This window comes from Ambystoma mexicanum, chromosome 12 (assembly GCF_040938575.1).
Source record: "Ambystoma mexicanum isolate Mex_15411 chromosome 12, UKY_AmexF1_1, whole genome shotgun sequence".
Classification (NCBI taxonomy): Eukaryota; Metazoa; Chordata; class Amphibia; order Caudata; family Ambystomatidae; genus Ambystoma; species Ambystoma mexicanum.
Window position 1 is genome coordinate 315,422,409 of NC_090936.1, and position 23,606 is coordinate 315,446,014.

Sequence of the window (23,606 nt, forward strand, 5' to 3'; positions counted from 1 at the left end):
TGTTGTTGTTGCATACACTGTCTACCAATAATTTGCACTGAAGTGAGTGATGAATGCATATACATGGTGACACAAAAAGAACTCCCAAAGTAAATACAATCACGAACCATGAAATGCAGACTGTGAAAGAATTCATGTCTATTAATATTGATGATGATGATGATGATTACAGCAGTATGCAGAGTTCAGAATCAGACACATGGTCAGAGGAAGATGCGATGTATGGTTGATGTGTTTGGCTTACGGCCAAGAGGAGGGTTTGTTAGTCTAGAAAATACCCTACCGTAGCATAGACGGTATATTATGTTGGCCGAAAACAAACCGCATCATATGTCTAGCATCGTCAGTACAGAATCATCAGCATAACCATAGAGCGTCCATTTTGTAACAATAGAATTCGCCATTTTGCAATTTTGCTTTTTCTTGCTTTTCTGTTCTATTGCTTTGCTAAAAGTGAATTCTATTTCATTATGCTCATGCACAGAGCAAGGCCACAAGTTACATGCCAAGAGACCAGCCCAGACAGCCTCGACAGCAACACACTGTTTTCCCTCCCTCACAAGTCCTTGGGAGTAAGCAGAAAGGCATTTAATCACCAAGCAGGTGCCAGCTAGTCTCGCAGAAACGGCAGAAACTGTAGAAATGGACAGTTAATGGCTTGAATTATGCTCTCCTTTACGGCCCCCCTTTCCCTGTAGATCGAGCTGACCTCTAGCTCACAAAAAGAAACCCAGAGATAATAGGGCCTGGAATGTGTCTCTCCTACGAACACAGCTTGCTTGCAGAACAAGAGCACTATGTTCCCTGTAAAAAAGAATAGTGTCTGCACCTTCGCAGATTGTAACTGTTGCTGAATAAATGTCTTTAAGGGTGTCATATTCGTCATAATTGTCAATCACCGAACCCTTGCTAAAGAAGATACATAATGGGTGGTTTTTGATGTGTCACTACTGATAGTATGATGACCTTTTTGTATATATGTAACTGATGTAAAATGTTCACTCTCTTGCGTCCCACGAGGTCTGGGTAACCCACGTTGCGGGACGCGAGATCCGGTCAGCCGACTGAGACTATTTGCTTTGCAATAAACCCTAGATTTTAGGAATTGAACCTCGTGTCTGGCGTATCAGTTTGTGTGTGGTGATTGTGCCTTGTTTCCATGCACGAGGGTCACCCAGTGGCCCGTCAAGTGGGAAACAATTGAACAGCCCAGTGAAAAAGCAAGATGAACAGAGTAATAGAGAAAGAGTGGGATTCCCTGAAGACAGCCGCTCTGTCATTGGACAGTTCCTCTTTTGTAGGGCACTTAATCTTGGCTAGACTACCATCCAAAGCTACCCTTACGTAAAAACATGCATGGATATTTAAGGAGATTTCTCCTTTGCAGTTTACTCCCTGACCTCATCTTCCTAAATGGCAGTGTACTCTTTGAAGCAGGAATTGAGAGTTTAAGCGCATCTGAGCTGTCAAATGATGGTGCAAAAATGTAATTAGGCCCCTGTGCCAGACTGGGTAGAGACAGACCTCTTAATGCACTCTCCAGAGTTGTGGTACCTGTCTCTATATAAAATTTCAAATGCAGTTCTACCCATAAGTATACCTCCTGGAATCGTGGAGGAGTGAAATTATTATACCGTAGTAGTATATGGGCCCCTCTTTTTAAAGCGATACAATTTTGACAGGTGGGCACGCCCCTTTGTTGTCTTTAGTCCTGCCCCTTTTGATATGATTTATTACATCACTTTATTATAAAAATGATAAAAAAGATATCAGATCAATATCAAATTTATATCATATTTATATAAATGCCTATAAAGTGTGTTTGTGTGTTTTGATATGTTTTGGTATAAAGTGAACCGAAACTCAATATAACATTTATTTTAATATACAGTTTATATTCAAATGATTTTAATATTTAATATGGGAGAGCGCGTGTGTGCTGTTGCTTGGTCGAGGGCATAGTGAGTTGTGAGGATTTAGCCTGTGAGTGTTAGGTGTTGGTAACGCTTTGATGACGTGGGGGTGGGTTGTGGCCTTGGTAGTATGGCATCATCATTTGATATAAAGCTGGTGGGGATTTTGATAAAACTTTGAATAATTTTATATAAAGCTGGAGGACATTTTGATAAGCCAGACCTGCGCGATGTCCGCGCAAGTCCCGGAAATGTCCAGCACAGTTCATTCCATGAATTGGCAAAAAGGGTTTTGCGCATAGAATGATACACAAAGTCCCAATTTACCAGGCAGATTAATCCACGAATCAGGGCATAATCATGCTACTACTAATAGAGGTCGTACTATTACAGAAATAGCAATTTTTTCGATGAGTATTAGTACGAGCACCTCTACTAGTAGTAGTACATCTAACACTACTTTCCCTAGTACTAGAACTGTTACAAATATTGCTGCTACTACTACTGAAAGTTCTATCACTAGTGCTAGTATTATTATTATTAATATGAGTGCCAATTAGCCACGTACAACAGACTAAAACACAGAGCACAACAACTCTGCCATCAGAATGCAGTGATGACCTATGACAAATTTCAGGCTAGATGGATACCTCTTGCACTTGCGCACTCTCCTGTGAACCACAGCACCCATCCACTTGCCTGACCTTCATGGGTAGCTTGCTGGAGCTCGGCCAGCCCACCTAACTACCTATCTTGACCAAATGCACATACGCATTCTAATCCTTTGGCCATTTTTTCCATACCTTGGAATTCGGTCCCCCGAGGGCATTCCCACGACAAGCACTTTGAGGGCATACTAATGGGATAAAGGCACCATAGAAATGATAAACTACTACTATAAACACTGTCTCTACCTGTGCTGCCTGAAAATGTTACCTCAGGATTTATCCTGGGTGCAGGCAAATCCGGTTCCCAGCTCAGTGTCATAATTAAAGGTGGGTTATGCCTCCTGAGAACAGGAACAAGTGTCACATGGACAGTAGGTACTGGATCAGACTTTATTACGTGTAATGGTGCAATGGTAAAGACCTGTTAGAAGCAGTGTGTATATCACATTGGTATGCCGAACTGACTTATACAGATCTGCAATGGTGGTTTAAAGCCATGACCTCCAAGACCGAATGATGTACCATTAGGAAGTACGTTGTTAATTTAAATCACTAAATTAATCATACTGACTTTTCTTATGGCATGAAACACAATAAAGAACCCTGAACTTTCTGTGCTCATGGGCCACATTTTTGGAACATCAATTCTATGCTCATTTTCTTGCCCATTTCTGCACAAAGGTATGGAAATAAACCCTGTCTCCACCTGTGCTGCCTGGTGTCTTATTGTAATGTTTGTTGATGAGCTGAAGGATTCTACAAAGGCTATCCAGGATAGTTACATGTTTATTAGCAAACCAAGTTTTGGTGACTAACCAAATCTAACTCTTGTTCATTGATCATTGAGTAGATACTGCAGATTTATCTCTTGCTTGATCTTGCATTAATCAATCCGGTTTGAGGGATAAACGTTACTGGGATGCATTGATACTAGCTGTGAGAGCTATATTTGCCCCATCATGTAATATCTGTAAAGCATAATCCATCTTTTTTAGCCACAGTGAAGAGGAAGTGCCAGGTGCCATCCACACTCCAGCCACCCCTTTTGTAGTACCCAGTACTTTCACGCCAAAGTATGTGACATATGGAGAACAAATAACCCAGCAAAGAGCAGATGCAGGGCTCTGCCCAGTGCCTATTAGACTAATAGCACCTATTGAAGTACTGACACCTAAGAAAACCTGGACAGTATGGTACCGATTGAGAAAACCATATCTACAGTCAAGACAAAATGACGGTTGTCAGAATGGAATACCCAAAGAAGCCAAGAAGATAATAAAGGTAGATGAATGGTGACATCATAAGACATCAGATGGACACACACATAGATGATATAAGACCAGAGATTATTGATGGAAAACGAAGTCAAAAGAAGATACTATGGATAAATGACACCTTGAACCCAAAATGAAGAAACGTATGTCATATACACAGTGAAGATAATCAGCTAGTTTAAACATCTACTGATGCAAGAAACTGCAAGAAGCAAAGAGATCATGAAGTTTGCTTATGCTTAGTAATAAAATAGATTGCTGCAAGCGCCAACTACAGATACATATGTACCTCAAAAGCACTTTGTACATAAGTTTGATGAAGTGGTGAGAAAGTGCTGTTTTTCGGTGCTGGAGCCATTTCTGCTTGTTGTTGGTTCAGAAATCCGCTACTGGCCCCTTAACGCTGCAGAGGAGGAGCACACCATAAAACCAGCACCCACCGCGTAAGCAGAGAGGAAGTGGTGAGAAAGTGGTGTTTTTCTGTGTTTTCCATTGGTCCGATGGCCGCAGCTTACTGGATACATCAACCCCATGAGGAGCTGCATGAAGACGAAGACGCCGCCGGGAGAAAATCAGCCTGATTCCAGGACTATGCCGACCTCGGGCCTCAGGACATGAATACAGGTGAGGCAACGATTTAATTCACTCCGAGAGGAGGACGTTACCCTTGGCACAAAATTGGTACCATTGGCGAAAGCAATGCCGGTGTTAAAAAAAACCTGGTTGCCATTTAATACAAAGACAAGGAAAAGTCTTTCAGTGGGGGCTGACATAGGCCATTCCTCCGTTACTGAGTCCGAAAACAGATTGAACAAAGAATCCTGGACTCATGCAGTGGAAACCATTCCCCCCTCTACTCATGAGGAGGAGAACAAAGAACCCTGGACTATTGAGGTGGGGGCCATCCCCCCTATTGCTGGCCAGGTAGGGGGGTCTGGGCTCCCACCTTTGTTTCAGGATCAGCCTCAGATCTGGGAATGTTCAGAAGGTCACAAAACAGTAGCCAAAGCACAAACAGTACTGGAGCCCCCGAAAAACAGCAAGGGAGGAAATGGGCAAGAGCTCAAAAAGAAAGAGAAAATTCTAGGGCTCACATAAGTGAAGTGGAATGGGAAATACAGCCACAAAGCTGGCCAGGAGAACCCATGAAAGAAAATAGTGAAGAACTAGACACCTCCGCGATTAGAATCCAGGGTAGCCTGAGGACAAATAATATCCAATTGGAGGGAACTACGAACTCTGAGGGAAATGACCCCAGCGAAACGGCCAGATCTGATGAATACTTCCCTGCGGAGCCTAAAATCTCTGATCGGCGAGTCATCGAAAATGTGGAAGGGGGCCAAACTGAAAAGGGGGTCGATTTCCTTCCTGTCTCTCTCGAGAAGGAAGGCAAGGCATTTGAAACCAGAGATGATAGTATTAGCCCATCAAAGAAAGACAAGGATACAACTCAAATTGAAATGACTGATCCAGTTAAAGAGATTTCTAAGTGGGAAATAGCAATTGTGGAACACTTCCCCAGCCGGAGGGAGTCGGAGGAGGGAATATGTAAAGACGATGGCCCCTGGGACCTTGCAGATCTGGACCAAATAGATGATGCATGAAAAGAGCTGATGATGGAGGACATATTTCTGCCGAACACGACAGAAACACAACATCAAGGGGGAAAAAATCTCCCCCACTGAAAACAAGAAAACCTGGATGCCGGAATGGAGAGGGTAAAATCAGTGGTGAAACAGGAGAGGTGTGTGCATTACCCAGTAATGAAGAAGATCTTGAAGCAAATAAGACCTCGGTCAGTAGTGAAAGTGGTACGCTCACTGATGATAGGCCGAAAATATCCTGGAATGACAGTGAAAGCGTCAGCTTGCCAAAAATAAACCTGAGTAACTCGAGGCTGGCAAATAAAATAATGCAGGATATCACAGCACTAAAGGGGAAAATCGCAAGAGAGAAAAGAAAAAGCCTATCTTTCATAAAAGACAGGATTGCTGCTCTAGACATGGAGCAAGTACCTGTGGTTTATTTGGAAGAAGAAGGGGAGGGCTTCAGGTTGGCACAGCCACACACAAACTCAACATCTAGCCAAACTGACAAACCCCCCCCCCCAAGTGGACACAATGCCTATGCTAGCAGATCTATCCAAAGAGGAACTAGCTCAATTAATTAGTGATTCCTGCAGATTAGGAAGAAATAATGATACAGCCCACATTTAAAATGTAATCATGGCATCACTAACCATTTCCATTGCTCCATTCCTCAAACTATATGAGACGGTCAAGGATTCCCTCTAGGAGGTAGTCCTGACAAATCTACACATTAAAGATCGGACAATGGAAATGGAAGGTTCCTTAAAGAGACTGGAATTAAGAATGGATAAAGAAGCGGACCAAACAAATATCTGGCAGAATCGACTTAGTGACTTAGCAAGGAAAGATGTTAATGACAAATCACTATTGATGGACGCAGTATTGGAGGAAGTTAAATGGATGAGGAATATGAGAAAAATGGAAAATCCCCACAGCAACCCGGCAAACGAAACAAGGTCAGGAAATGGCTCAATGAAACTGGTCCAAGGTGAACCATCAAAACCAAAAAAGGAGGATCAAACTTTTGTCCCAGCTAAATGATCCCCCCGATTCGTCAGCCAGGAAAGAGAGGTGAATCTCCACCAAAATCAAACTTCTCAATCTTTCCAGGGAGGAATTTGCCAGCTTCAAACTCATCTCAAGACCTACAAAAGGAGGTACAACTGGATGATAAGGAACCGAAAAAGGGCAAAAAAATCAAAGAACCAAGCTGTAAAAAGGAAAGTGAACGGCTCAAGAGCTTTCCTGAGAAATATAAGAACGCCACCGAGAAGGGAAAGTCTGCAATGTGCTAAGAAACCCAGGAGAGAAATGAAACTTAGTGACACCACACTGCCCCCAGAAATTATGGTAAAAAATCCTATAGGGGAAATTGGATCAGAGCAGATGGAATGGTTAGATGATGAGTCTAATGCCTATTTAAGTGATCTGATAGAAGTTCTGGAAAAAATAAGGAAGACGAAGAATGGGATAATATCAGTCTATCGGACTGGCAGGATATCGAAGAAAAGGAAAAGGACCTTCCATCAGACCGAGTTAGAGATACAGCGGCACAGAAAAGCCAAAGAAGAAAACCCGGTGTGGTGGAGAAGGCCCAGAAATGCGGGATTTAAATCCGAGGGACCCGCCAAGTGAAAGGAGAAGCTCAAAGGACGAGCAAAGGGAAGCACCCTTCAGAACGCTGGAAGATAAAAGGAAGCAATACATACAAGAAGAAAAGGGAAATAAAAATCGGAGGGAAAAGCCACCACAAAAACAAAACAAAAAAATAATGAGGAACGAAATAATAAAAGTGACTTGAGAAAACAATTTCCTAGGCGGAGCACAAATGACAACAGACACATGAAAGAGTGGAACCTAAAGCTTGAAATAACATCGAAAGGCCCCAAATGTGCTCTACTGAATAGGAAATATGTAATGACACTCTTTTATCAAATCCCGCTGCGGAATGTCTCAACGGACGACATAACAATAGTCGAATTTGTGAATGAAGAGCGGCTTGATCAAGTTATACTTCACCTAAAATCAAATAGAAGCCACTGAGAAACTCACAAAAATGGGATATTGATTAAGTGATCTAGAGGGGAAAGTCAGAAACAATAGTACAGAAGGAAGGAGAGTGCAAGAAAAAGATAGAAAGGAAGGAATGAAGTCCGATCAAAGCAAAGGTGATGAGAGTAAGGATTCAAAAACTAATAAAAGACCTGAATTAACAAGGGATAATCCAAAGGATCATAGAGGGAATCAAAAACCATTGCCAAGAAAGCAAAGATGGGAAATTACTACAATGAAGAATAGTGACAAATATCCTACGGAATCACAGAAAGTCAAGTCCAGTTGGCTAGCATTGAATGGCCCAACATAAAAGGGGGGCATCTCTCTCAGAAGCCCTTGTAAGAAAAGTGAGGTTTATGGTTGATAACTCAGGCAAGTCATGTAAAAACCATATTACACCAAAATAGGGCTCTAAGAAGGAGGATGACTGGACTTAGATGGCAAATGCTTTAACCTCGAAGAAAAAACAATAGAACAATGAGGAGAACTTAAAAAATATCCTTTGTGCCTCATGGAACACCAGAGGCTTGAAGCATCTGTTCTCTGGCGGAAGCAACTTCTTGGGTCAAAACGACATCACATATATACAGGAATCATGGCTGAGGATGACTCCTTTATGTGAGGGTTATGAGGTCTACATAAACCCGGCACGAAAGGGGCCAAAGCGAAAACCTTTCGCAGGCCTGCTAACCCTGAAGAAGATCGACAGTGAATTGCAGGTCCTGGAACATCATATCCCAAATCCATTTGTCCAAATCCTGAAAATAAAAATTAAAACAGACCCAAAGGAAGGGCCAACTAAGTTGCTCATAATCAACACCTACTGGAGCAAAAATATGACAAAAACTGAACTTTATATAAGACACATTATGGAGGCGATTGTTAAATCCATGATGGAGGATAAAGAGCAACTTATTGTACACTGTGGTGATCTTAACATCAAACTATTGAATAAGGAAAGAAAGCAAAAAGTCTGTGAATATCTTGCAGCCAAAGAAAAGAGATGGGTGGAGAAAATGGGAAAATGCTGAATAGCCAGACTAGAGGCGACTTGTAGGGGGCTAACACATGGTCTTGTGGATAGAACAACGCTTGCCTAGACTACTGCGTTGTAGGGGCAACACCCAACAGTGGATACATTCCTTCACAATCAGAAAGCAAACGCATACTGATCATAACCTTTTGGAAACTGAAATAGCATGGAAAATAAGAAAAGCCCATATCAATAAAATCGCCCCAATAGAGGTATCATGGGGCAGAAACAGACTAAAAATTTAAAAAATAATTGATACCGAAACTTGCGGTGCAATATGGCAGCTATGCATTAGAAAATCAGAAAGCAGTAGGCTGCTGAAGGCTTTTGAGGCTAAACACGACCCAACCAGGATGAAAACGATCGCAAGAAAACATGTATACGACGAATGCCTAGTCGCAAAAAGGAAAAAATATAGAGCAGAACTAATAGAGATAAAAAGTAACAACAATGTGGAGAAAGAGGAACAACTAAGGAAGTGCCGACAAACGTTTAAGAATTGGCTCCGCTCTACGAGACTACAAAGAGCCCAGGGAGATGCAGAGAAAATGCTAGCCGCAGTTGAGACAGCCAATGCAAGGAGCCTGTGGGACATGATAAATAACAGGGACCACTGTCAATCAGCAATTGCTGTAAACCAAGTCTCGGAAGAGAAATGGGTAAAACATTATACAGCAGTGTTCCAAGTGGAAAATGAGACAATCCACGTGAGCAAAAGGTAAAACGCAAAGCCTATGTCTATTGAATTTGACTGTGAAGACATATCATGGATGATTTTAAAAAAACTGAGTTCTTCACGGGTGGCTGGGCCCGATGGCATCTCAAACCAGATGCTTAAGTCTAACTGTGAAGAATGGACAGACCTAATACTATCTTTATTCCAACAAATAAGGAAAACCAGAACCATTCTAGCATCATGGAGGGAGGCATTCATTGTGCCAATTTATGAAAAGGATATAGAGGCGATCCAAGAAACTATAGGCCAATCGCCCTATTGGACTCAATTGGCAAACTATTTGCCTCCATCCTGTTATGAGATCTGAAAATATGGGCCTTAAAAATGGATATCTTGGACAAACGGCAAACTGCGTTTAGTGTGGTGTGAGCACATCCCTGAATTTGTTCCTGCTCAACCTTTTGAAAGCAAGGGCCTTAGAGGAGAAACGAAACATCTACCTGGCCTTCATAGATCTCAAACAGGCGTTTGACAGGATCAACCGTGACCGATTGTGGTCTAAGATGAAAAGTTGGGGCTACCCTGAAGACCTGTTGAAGCCCTATATACAAACACCACCACACAGGTCCAAACAACATCTATGGGCACGGTATTGGCAAAGTGACAGACCTCTAGAGGGATAAAGTAGGGTTGTGCACTGGCACCCTTTCTGTTTGTCCTATACATGGCTGACATGATGGTCTCACAAAGCATGGTATACGCCTTTGCTCCAAAGATCGATGGAACAGAAGTGCCATAGGTACTATATGCTGATGATGTAGTATTTGTTGATCAGACGGCTATAGGTCTCCAGAGACAGATAACTGCATTCAAAGAATATCTAGCAGAAAACAGTATGAAGATCAACATTAAAAAAAATCAATGATATTAATAATGAAATCAAGCCGCAGAATGAAGGGGGAAAAGAAAAACTACACCTGGACTATTGACAATTAAAAACTGGAAGTGGTGGAAACAATAATATACTTAGGAGTGAGGATAAATAAGAACAGTAACGAAGAGGGGCAATATGCCCTAATCCGGGAGAGACTAGTGACCTTAACACATCAGGGCAAGTATTGAATCCAAGATATGGGAAATATTCCATGACCCCTATCCTAACCTTCTACAAGCAAAAGGTAGTAGTAGTGATTACCCATGGGTATGAGGCTCTTTTGGCCCTTCGTTGGGAAACATGGGGAGTTTGTGAGGTGTACTTCTGGCATAGGATTTTGAAATTGCCTAATTCTCTTTCAGTGGATATCATAAGACACAGATTAAGGCTGTAAGCACTTGCTTCCACAGTAATGTGGAAAACTCTCTCCCTCTATCGGAAATGTATCCTTGATCGACCGCCAGTACCATTTGAAATTTTACTGCACCTGGGAACTGTAGTGAGAGATAAAACACTACAATCCTGGAAGAACAGATGTAAAAACTTTCTGGATCATCATAACATCACGGGTGACCTTTTGAAATTCAACCGAAATAAGGCAAATAGAAATCTCCAGTTAAAAGATTGGGATGAAACACAGGAAGCAAAAAAGGAAAAAAATGTTCTGCCATAAAATTATATGGGAACGGAAAACCTTGAATGAACTCCCCCCTTACCTGAAGAAATTTCCATTGTATCACTATAGAGACCTATTGATGCAATGTAGACTAAACATCTGGCACCCAAGAGTGGTTCAACTAAGGAGAAAACTGATTTCAAAGAAAGAAGAGTATTGCAGGTTCTGCAAAGCCAAAGATTTGTTGGAGACCATCAGGCATATGATGTTAAATTGCCCCCGCCTTGAGGATGCAACGATTGACAATAATGGGAGGTTACGTTACAGGGATCCTCCCAGAGATGGAAGAAGAGTACTGGGAGAGAATATTGACAGCAGATAAAGTAGGGCGGACAATAGATGCCTTAAAATGTGTGGAATCTCTGAAAATGGGAATGGTAGTTGGAGGTGAACCCTGACTGAATGAAATGAATGGGGTCTGAAAATTGACATTACTAGTGACCTATAGGAAGATGGACAGCTGTCATTGGTAAATGATAAACAATTAAGGAATCTAAATGTGGGAATGTTAAAGGTTAAAATAAACTGATTAACCAATAAAAAGTAAAACAAAAAAAAAAGTATTATTACACTACGCACATAAGCAGAAATGAACAAAAGTTGCTTAAGGTCTCAAGAGGAGAGTGTTGCAGCAACCAAATCGAGAATTAAGATGGAGTGAAACTCAGCTAAAGGTAACCATGCCAAGAAGCACAGGTCTTGTCTGGTTGGAAAAGGCTGACAGTGGAATCAATTAAAGAGAAAAGAACAAAGTATCCTGTTCAGAAAGGTCAAGATAAGCCACAGATGGTAGAAGACTGTCAGAATTAAATCAACTACACAAAAATACATGAAGAATAGGTTGATTTCACGGTGTCCTAGTCACGTGACAAGGCAGCCAAGAAGAGTAAGACTTTCACACCTACGCATGGATCTCTGCCATACCATACTCCATAAAAGTTCTTAGACCAAGAAGCAGATTTGAGGCTTAACTACAAGGCAGTATTTGACACATGGCCACTGAGGGGATGATTGATTGTAACATAACTGGAGGGAAGCATGGTGCAGACGAGCTTCTCTGCACCTGGATGTTCTTTCTGCATGCTGCTGGACGTGAGTGGAAAAGTATGAGTGGGGTGGATGCCAACCCAATCATAGTGGACCTTGTAATCCAGGGTCGTATAGAGAGTAGAGCCAATGGGACGTCGTAATTTTAGTGATGTTCATAGTGGCCATGTTGAAGGAAGGGCTTAGTTGCCCCACATGACATTTAGTACCAAATCCCCTCTCCCCGTTACCACATACAGATATAGTACCTATGATAAAGTTACCTTCCTATAACCAATCACGTTGCATGTTAGGTTTTTTAAGATTGCACGTCAATGATGATGAGTTTTCACCATAAATACTGTGTTTTTTCTAAAATTGGGTGGAGTTGGAAGAGAGAGCAATGTACTTGTCATTAAACGGACTCCCTTTGCCAAACTGTTTAGTTGTCATAGTTATTTGATGCATGAGCACGCATCTGCATCCCCATCGATCTCGGGGGTACTGCTACTCGTCTTAAAGGGCTGTTTGGAGATCCCCAGTCAGAGGGCTGGCTGGAGACCATCCAGTTCAATTGGTAGCAGAGGATGGTTTGATTAGATAAGATACCCATCGGCTGTCGACATAAGTGACTTCGGGTCCTCAGCAATATCACAAGTCCTTTGCCATCCGGCTGGGAGAACGAGAAGCTCCCCGTAGATAGTGGTTAGTTTAATTAAAAACCCTGCAGGTTAGATGTTAAGGGACCCTTGCTTTCTCCCAAAAACCCCTTCTCTTTTCTACGAGCAGCTGATCGAACAAGCAGCATGGAAAGGCCGTAACGAAAGCAGTGATCCAGAGCGTCCAGAGAGGAAAAACATGCAGACAGTGAGTAACAAAGACTGAATGTTTTGGCAAAAGAGCTTGCATGCCTTAAAAAACAAGTAACGGGAAGCTAACAGAGGGAGGTGGCACAAATATAACGTTAAAGTAACAGTATAACGGAAATGTATTTATAAAGGAAAAAACATTGACTTGAGTGTGGCCGAGCAATATAAAGAGATATTGCGAGTGTGGCCGTGATAAGATTATACGGCCAAGTGCCTAGGTTTTAAAGAGCACTAGCAGAAGCCTTCATCTAAAATCCTGATTGATAGGATGATGTAGGAGACCAGATCGATTAAAGACGATCTGAAAGAGATGGGCTTACATTCCATATCAGAATACAAATAGGGGCAGGATGCATCTGAGGAAGCACATGGCATAACATTTGTGTGGCCGGCCAGAATCTGTCCGTCAGTTTTATGTGTTTTAGTTAATTTATGACATCATATGGTAAAAAAACTTTTTTGCATGAACAATTGCATGATTATAAACAAAAACTTTGCATGACATGGATGAATTAATGATTGTTGTTGATAAAAGTGAACAGTAAAATTATTGTTGGAAAATACGGGATTGGAGCTTGCGACGATAGATGCTTGCTCATATTGTTGATTTTGTTTGAAGAAACGTAAAATTATAATAAAGTGTTATATACAGGATAAACAAATTAAGCATGGAAGACTTTACCCCATTGATACACATGTGCAAACAGTTGCTGAAGCATGCACCTAAGCTTAAACAATACAGTGCAGAATGGGTTAAAGGGACCGCAGACAAAATGTTTATGCCATGGCCCCAAGGCGGACCGCTATCTAAAACGGTCCTGCAGCACATGACAACATATTTACATACTACGTACACGGGGAAAAAGTTAGACAAATGTCTGTCTAGTTTAGAACTTTGGAAGATATACCAACAAGAAAAAGAGGAGGAGCCACTGTTACACTGTATACTGAATATATGCACAGAGGGGGGTGAAGAGCCTTCTGCGCCACCTGCCCCATCTGAAATAAAAAGCAACAATAATCAATACGAAGGATTGTACCCATTAAGCGAACTTATAGCAGCAACAGGATATAGCAACCCGTCATATGAGTCGCCTACACAAAGTGGTGAAGAAAGCCCAGAAAAGGACAGAGAAAGCGATATTACCTCCAAAGTCCTGAAGGACAAGGAGAGATGCGAAAAGGAAAAGGGAGATCAAGCACAACCAAGTACATTGTGAAGTACGGAAAGAGAGGTAAAGAGATGGAAAGGAGATGAGGATAGGACTGACAAGATAGCATTCACACAGAACGAATGGATGAGTGGTGAGATTCTATTGAAACTCGATGGTAAAGGCATTGAGAATATGAGACAAAGGGGAGAACAGGACAAATTAGAATGAAAAGAGAAGGAGAAGGAAAAGGAAAAACGATTAAGAAACAAAGGGGTCAGGAAAAAAGATAGGCAAAAACGAGAGCAGATATATCATGACGACCAGGTTAGAAAACAGGAAAAGGCAGAAGAACAAAGAAAATGTGATAATAAGCAGAGAACAGCTTATGATCAGGATAGAATAGAACAAAGGAGAATAGAAGAAGAACAAGAACAAAAAATACGGGAGAAGAGAATAAAAAGACGAAGAGATGAGGAAATACAAAGGGCACATGAATGAATAGATGCAAGGAAATTAGAGGAAGATAGGCTCAGAGAGGAAGTGAGGAAACGTAGAGAATTTGATGATGACATACAATGCAAGCGAAGACAGGGAGCACAGGATCTCGAATATCTGGAAAGAGAGGTTACAAAACCTGATCCAGTAGTACAATGGGAAGATATAGAAGAATTATTTCCCGAGTACGATTCAGTACCAGGCACGTCTAGAGCAAATCCAGAAGATGACTTCGACACCAGAAGTGTCGGAGAGACAATTGATAGAATATATGATGAGATGGGGCTAGAAAAGATACCCTATGGGAAAGGAGAGGAGGAGCGTCTTGATAGCACTCAGTTGTATGATACTGAAGACGCCTCCTGAAGTAGCAGACATAGAGAACTGTCCTTAGATAGGCTGACACTGAATAAAAATGAGGAGGATGAGAGAAGTTGCACGAGTTGGGCACAGACAATTTCAGATGCAGAGGGGGAAGAATGTGAAGAAAGAGAAGACGAGAGAAGTCGCGAAAAACACTATTCTAAGGGAAAGGGTATAAAATGGTCGAACTCTAATGGGTCTGTACTTAAAGCACCAGAGTTAGACATACAACCAGATTGGCATGAAGGAGTGTCACACGGTCAGAGGGGGATGTCTCCACCGCCATATGTAAGTAGGCTAAGAACATTGACAGGTAGACGGCGATGTGGGAATATTACCCCTACAGTAGACAGGAAAATGATGAGAGATGAAAAGGAGTTTAATGTGTCACAGTTCCCCTTATTAGAAAAAGGAGGAAAGAGGCCACAATATATACCTTGGCAGCAGATGGATAGAGAAAACCTGAAAAAAAAGCTCCCAATGTTGACATCTGGTGATAGAGCTGATGATGTGTGGACACGAGCAGGTTACCCTGGAGTGACTACAGTTAATACAGCGCATGACGGAGCGCCGTTTAACAATTGCAGAACCACAGTATGGAAAGCACTTTGAGTGCTATACCTGCACTCTTCTGATATGGGAGCTATAATGACACATAAGATGGGGGAGGGAGATGATCCGTTGCTTTACATTCAGAATTTCAAAGATACCTGTGTATTGGAAACTCGTGAATCTTGGGGGAAATTTTACCCGTGTTTTACCATATATTATGTAAAGGACTGCCAGAGCAGGTAAAGAAGCAGCTCAAGAAATTGGTAGGGATTGAGGCTACACCATGGTCTGAAATACAGCTTACCATTGTGCACTATTGCAGGCTGCTGCAATAAAAGAATTGCAAGAAGAATGACGCATGAAAGTGCGAAGAGGCTAAATTAGTGCAGAAAAAATTATCAAAATATGCCATTGAGGGGGGATATGATAACTACTACAGATGGATCAAAATGCAGCAGTTAAATAACCAAAGGAAGTTTGATCAAAGAAATAATGGGTTTTACCAGAGGAAGAGGCTTTCGAGGAAGAGGATGCCAAAGTAATCACCAGGATATGCAAAATGGGCAAGTAATCAGACAACCGCCAACATGTTGGACATGTGGGATGACAGGGCATCTAGCACGTATGTGCAGAAGTCAAGGCATGGTGCAAAACGAACAGTTCACAAGAAGTCAAGGGATGGTGAATCCACCTGCTTTGTCACAGCAGGGTGGAAATGGAGTTGCGCAGAATCACACTGTGCAGCAGCAAGCAGCAAGAGTGCAGCAAAGCTTGCAGCCACAGCAGAATGTGACAAATTTTCCACAGGGCAGTCTCAACAGTCCCCAATGCAACTATCACTAACAACAGGTACAGGATAGGTACTGAATTCTGGAATAAGAGATGCCACTGGTGATGGAGGAATTCCATTCACACAGTGCGGGACAAGATTATATATGGATTAGGACAGCTCACTGTGAGACCTGATGTGTTCTATCCTATATGTGATACTGAAACCTCATGAGGAACCAAGGGTAGATGTATGTATAGGAGATAAAGATTATTTTTCTTAGTTGACATGGTTGTGACACGCTCGTGTATAAATGAAGGCAAGTTTTCTTTGTCCGGCGACAACATAAATATTCAGGGCTTTACAGGAGCAACAAGTTGTGTTCCTTTTACAAAAGAACTTCCAGTTTCCATAGGAGATTGTGACATGAAAGTGCCACTGCTATATTCGAGGCAGACTCCTGTAAATATATTGGGATGAGACTTAATGACAAAGCTAAACATGACAATCTCGTTCACGGAGAAAGGTATAATATGCTCAACTCCAGGAATGCATTATTTGAATGTGTGCAGAATGATCAGAGTATACGCAGGACAAATGGCCATGAGAGCTATTCCATTGGAACCAGAAATATTCGCATATGGAGATTGCCTATTAATGTCATGGCTACCAGGCCTTGCAGACAAAACAATGAGAACCCCAGATGAGTTTCTGTTCAGACCAAGAATACCTATGCATGAGGAAAAGGGACGAGTATTTCCCTTAGCAATACTCGTAGCCATAGTGCGAGGAGAGATGGCTTTGCTTGATGGTTGCGATGATGAAGGCAGACAATGGTGCGCAGTAATCGCCATTGGGGAAAGTTACAGATTCACTGACGTCACTGATGACGATCTATTTGAAAATCAAATCTGTGAAGATGGGATGGAAATTGAAGTAAATCTCATTTATTGGGTAAAAACGATTAAAAGTTCCTCAGAAAATGATGTTGACACAAAAACGTCCTGAATATTTTGATGACGACATGGCAAAGGTGCCTGTCTTAGTATGGACTGCAGGCACTTATAACGTAGGCTTACTGAAAGGAGTCGAAGAAGTGAACATTAAATTGAAACCAGGAGCAATATTGCCAAAAGCACAACAGTATCCCATGCCCAGGGAAGCAGATCAAGGGATTTTCAAGATAATTTCTGCCATGATGGAGCAATGCATATTAGTGACGTCAGAGTCGTCATGCAATAATTCGGTTTATCCAATTAAAAAATCAAAGGGAGGTTTTTGGCGTTTAATCCAATATCTTCGGCTGATAAACCAGATAGTCGAGGCCGAGTTCCCTCTTGTCCCGAACCCGTCCATGATCCTATGTAATATACCCGTTGAATCACGATATTTCACGGTGATTGACCGTGCATTTTTCTCAATCCCATTGCACAATGATTCACAGGACTTGACATCATTTACGTTCAGACACGTTTGTCTGAAAAGTACAAGACTACCCCAAGGGTATTGTGAGTCTCCGTCAATTTTTAATAGAGTCCTGCAGATGGACTTAAGCAACATTGCATTAGAGAGTGTTGGTTTGCAATACGTGGATGACATTCTAATTTGCAGCACAGCGGAGGAAAAGTGTAGACAGGATTCCATTCAGCTATTGACTATACTTACTGAGAAAGGATATAAAGTTGACAAACAGAAGTAACAATATTGTCAACAAGAAGTGCTGTACATAGGCCAGCTGATATCACATGAAGGCAAAAGGGTTACCCATGAAAGGGCAGAAGCCATTTCAAAAACAGCTAAGCCACACACGATAAAACAAATTCAAAATGTTCTAGGATTATGTAATTATGTCAGGGCATGGGTCTTTGATTACAGCTCTTATACCAGGCCCTTATTACAAGCCTTAAAGAAAGCACAGGCAACGAAAGAGAAAATCGTGTGGACTAAGGTCATGGAGGAAGGGTTTGATGAACTAAAAAAGGCCATCTGCACAGCACCAGTTTTAGGGATTCCCAATTATGCAGAGAAATTCCACCTGTTTTCACACACGAATGGCACTGTTATGACAGCAGTCCTCACACAGAAAACCACGTTGGGGTACAAGCCCTTGGCATACTACAGTGGGATTTTAGACCCAGTAATGAGAGGTAATTTCCCATGTGAACAAAGTTTGGCTGCTGCAGCGTTCAGCCATAGAGAAAGCTACAACCATTGTAATGGGATGCCCAATGACGTTATTCGTCAAGCACGCGTTATTTGCCATTTTAGAGAAACCGAAAGGCACAATGACATCTCAAAGAGCTTCTGCTTATGAGGTGGTCATATCAAATCCAATGATTAAAATAGTTTGATGCAAAATAGTGAACCCAGCTATGTTTATAGCAGAGCCAATCACTGAAGGAGAGCCAATACATGATTGCGTGAACTATGAAGAATTTTATGATGAGATTCCCAGAGTGAAAGAAAATGCATTGGCAGAAGGAGAAATCGTCTTTTTGATGGTTCTTCCAGAATCAATCAAAATGATAATGTGCTCCTGTGATGAAACACACGGCGAATGGGGAGTTTCGAGTACTTATTAGTGCACGGGTTCCCTCCCAGTATTCTGCACAGGCTGCCGAATTATTGGCATTGATATTCGTACTCGAGAATCACACAGACCAGGAAGTAACGGTTTACAGTGACTCTGCCTATGAGACGTTGACAGTGCAAGCAGGCTTAGCGTGCTGGAAAAGGAGGGCTACCTCTGAGCGGACGGCACGCCAGTGCAGCACGCCACCTCATTGGATAGGTTCATTAAGGCACTACAGCTCCCAGTGGGCATAGCGGTTGTGAAATGTGGCGCCGACACGAAAGGAACATATTTTATCTCATGAGGAAATCAAGCAGCAGACACTGAAGCCAAGCGTGTGGCAACCAAAGATTAAATAATAATGAATGTGGAAATATTTGATGTGCATGAGAAAATGATTGTTGTACGAAGTGAGCTGGAAGGCTATAGCAATTTGCAAAAAACTCAGTTAATGGAGCTCCAAGGAGAAGCACCACAGGAAGAAAAGAACCTATGGAAGCGAAGAGGGTGTTCTTTAAACCCCTCCGAGAGCTTGTGGTGACAAGACAGCACTGGTAAACCAGTGATGCCTATAGCCCTACTGAAGATAGCACTGGAACAGTTACACTATCGAGCGCACATAATAAAAGAAAATCTAGCAGCAACAATTGCCGAAGACTGGTTTATACCAAACTTGGCAGAGAACGTTGTATTTTTTATGATAAATTGCATAATCTGTCAGAATTTCATGGCTGGGCATACACTACGTGTGATTAGAGGAGTCATCCCAAGGCCTGATGGGCCTTTTAAGCACTTGCATAATGACTATATCGATATGATTCAAGTATGTAACGGGTGCAGGTATTTAATTGTTGTGGTGTGTCCATTCTCCAGATGGATAGAAGCAGGTCCATGTACACACACAGACTCTACCTTGTGCAGCCAAATTCCTGGTGAGGGAGGTGTTTCACAGATGGGGATTGTGTGAAGTTACGAGGTTGGATAATGGTCCTCATTTTGTTAATGTAATATTTGAACAGATCAGCTTGTTGCTTGGTATAAAGCACAAGTTTTCATCGGTGTATCATCCTCAAAGGAATGGGAAATGCAAGAAGCTCAACGGCTTCTTAAAAGAAAGGATAGCCAAGTTGAAGCTTACTCTGAAGAAGGGATGGTTACACTGTCTTCAACTCGCACTGTATGCACTCAGAATCCAACCTGGTTCTGATCACCATCTCACGCTGCACAAAATCGTGATGGGCAGAAGGATGCAAATGCTGTCAACACCTCAAACTAGAGCTATATGTGATGCTCAGCCTACAGGAGAAGTGTTAGGATTGGAAATGCAAAACTACTTGAATTGCATGACATTTTGTTTTTCTGTTATTTCAGGACAGCTGCAGCGACGACAAGAAGGTTGTAGGGCAGTACAGAACACAGAAGGAGATGCTACAACAGATAAAGTTTCAGAATTACGTGTACCTCAATTATTCCCTGGGGACAGTGTCCTAGTAAGGAATCACACAAGAAAAAAGTGGGACGAGCCAAGGTTCCATGGTCCGTTCATTGTAGAGGACATCACACCCTCTGCAGTCAAGTTACAGGGAAGAAGAGCCTGGATCTTCTAGGGAGATATCAAGCCATATATCTGAGAGACCCCTCTGCCTGCACCCCACCGCGACGAGACTACAGACAATGGGGAAGCACCACAGCACGTGAAGAAAAGATCCATGACGAGGAAGAAGGACGCCTGACCAGTCAAGCAAAAGACAAGAAACGTTTAAGCAAAGTTGTGTCTTAGTTCTGGACATTTCCTTTGTGTCTTAGTTCTGGACATTTCCTTTAAGCAAAATAAGGGAAGAGGGACACAAAACACGAACAATCTTTGCATCTTAGTTGCAGGGTGCAAGAAGAAAATTGCATTTATAAGTCACAAAATAGCTCATTGATTTTGAACTTTGGACTGAGGCACACTGAACCCTTGATAAGAAAAGCTATGCCAAATTTTGATCGAGGAAATGTAAATTGGAAGAGAATACAGTATCCTGAGTCCTTCCCCACAGAATTCTTGCTTGGACTCTCTTATGGTGTCACGCAATAGGGACCTCACCAAAGACATTCTGATCTATTTCAAGTTAGTATTGAGTTCCTACCCGTCGTTGGTGGGAAGAATCACGAACATAACAGAGTTTCTTCAAGATCCTGAAAATGAAAAGACAATAAAGAGGCTGCTCACAGTGATTGCACAACAGTTTCTTTTACTTCCTTAGTACAGCGAGGACAAGACAAATGTCCCTATCACAAGAAAATAACAGACTAGCTAATGCTGTATTTGTTCGCTTAATTGAAGACTTTCCAGAACTTGTGGGCAGACGTGGCAACATCAACGTCTCATTTTCATTTGAGATCCAGCATACACTACACATCTTAGTATACTCTGACTCAGTACTGTGATCCAGGTCGAACTTTCTTTCAAATCATCAGGATCACAGAAGAGTGTAGAAACTTTCCGTCGAATGACAGTTCGTGAAGGTGTTGCCAAGGGCTTCACTTTTGTTTAGGCTGACAAGAAAAAAACATGTTGTCTGGAGTGAAGCAGATTAGAGGCATAGGCTGGGAACTGATCTATATGGAATATGCAGTTTAAAAACTTACTGAATTTATTGCTTCATTTGGAACTTTTGTTGGTGTAAAGAGAACTGTTTCCAGACCAAAGAGACAATCTATTATTCGGACCAAGAGGATAATCGATCCAGCAATTATGGCCTACAAGCAGAGCAGAATCCAAACACAGTGACACTGTGTAGCATGGATTAAAGGAATTCTTTTTTCTTCCTTAAATGATCGAGATGGGAAGCCAGAACAGCAGCGTAATTCTCCCCCACGGGGAGAGACATTCATATTGGCCAAGGAAAGAATGCTGTAAATTAACCTACAAATGTATAATGTATACATGCATTGTATTCATTATCATACTAGTGTCATTAACGATTAGAACTGCATTCTTCATAAGTGCACACAGCGTTCAGGTGAACCCACCTAATGATGTATGCATGAGACCTACAAGGGTGCCCAGACTGTACCTAGTCATTCCAGTTCCTAGAAAGCATGAAAGAGTGACTGAACTTGAGATGGATGTGATAGAAAAAGACACACACATGGTGCTTATGTTAACAAAGGAATTGGAACGCCAGAGACAGGGTCGGCAAAAAAAGCAAAATAAGGGATTAACAAATGGTGTACCCACACAGATAATGCATGCAGACACACCTAATCCAGTGACCAAAAGCCCAAGCACAAGTCCTACAAGACACTCGCGTGCAGAAATGATAGCAGAATCAATATGGCCATTTATAGCCATTACCAGTAAGAGACCGAAAGATAAAGGAAGACTTGTTGAACTTTCATCTACTCAGGGAACCCCGATGGATGTCCCTATAAATCAACCAGCCAGAAGAAGCTATATGGATGTGTTCAAAGATGTGATTTTAACAAACTACAGAAAGACGTTAAGAATTAAAAGAAGCACACAAGAAGACAACAACTAACTGAATGATTACCTGGATAGCACAGCACAGTTGGGAAGCAACCCCTTTATGCCTTGCAACATGCTTGTCTATATGATTGCAATTGTTCATCATTTCTCTAACTAAGTAAAATGTCTGTAACCAGCGCCATGATGCCTCCGGGCTGCTGCGCACTTCACAAATGCAAATAAAAAAATAAACATATGGTACCAACATATGAAGGAAAATCTTTGTAGCAGTGGAGATAGATGTCAAAACAGCACACTGTTTAGCACATTTAGCAATGTGCATGACTAGAGGCCAGTTCATGAGACGTGATGCTTTGCTCAAATGGGAAATTGAAATAACTGAGCCAGATGAAGATTATTATGTCCTTGACATAAAGACGAGAAATAATGGCAAAACGAAGAATATAATTATCAGATATGAGAAACCTGGAGTGAAAGGAGCAGAGATCAGAAGAGAAACAAACAAGAAACACAACATCAAAAATCTACAGAAGACGCTTGAAGATGGAAGAACAGAGGTTAAATGCAAATTTGGGGAACAGTGCTTTCTCCAGAAGGATGGGAGAAAGGAGTAGTGATCTGCAGAGCATGGATGATTATTGGATACTAGAAAGAAACAATTGAAAATGCACAAATGATATGCAAACCATTATGGCTGAAGCTTGCAAGACTACTGACATAAATCGAAGATAGAGGAGGATTCCTGCAGATAGTGCCCTTGGATAGTTCCAAACTATGCTTTAGAAACAATGGCACAAGAAAAATGGGAGAGTGTTATGTAGTGAGCCAGAGACAAGTAGGTAAGGAAACAAATGAGGTTTTATTTGTGCAGCAGACCAAGGGTTAATCAGTTCGGGTATAACCAGAAACTTCAGCAAAGGTAATAAGGCAAAATAAAATAATGGGTCTTCCAGGCTGCTCGTAACACAAAACTCAAGAATGGCAAATTCGTTCTTCCAAAAATGACGAATTATAACGTGTAGCTTAAACTTACAATGTTCTCAACTAAATGCAGCTCATAACGTGGAAACACACACAGGACTGGTAGCTTTCCTTGCCTTTCGTTCCTTGCAAACCATCGGAGTAAAAGTCCTCCTTGATGCAACATGTGTTAGGGGTTCAAGCGTTTTCAGTCCACGCTTGAATGGTTCAGAGCCTCTCCTCCACGCTCTGCTACAGGTTCCTGGACACAGCCGTTCTGCGCTGTCCTCGGGCTGCAATTCGCTAAATAAACAAAACTTTTCCCTTTTTCCGCCTTGAGATTCCTTTCTCGTCAGGCGCCTTCAGCAGCTGGGCAGTCGGGAGTGACTGCAGGATCGGTACGGGGCACTCCGGTGAGAATTCCTTTTCCTTCTAATATGCCCACCGATATGGGTTAATGGTCTCGTCCCATTCAGAGCCCACTCCGTCAGCCTCGTTCCACTCCTGCAAAGCGAGAGACAAAGTAAAACGTTTTTTGGTGCTTTTAACGCCG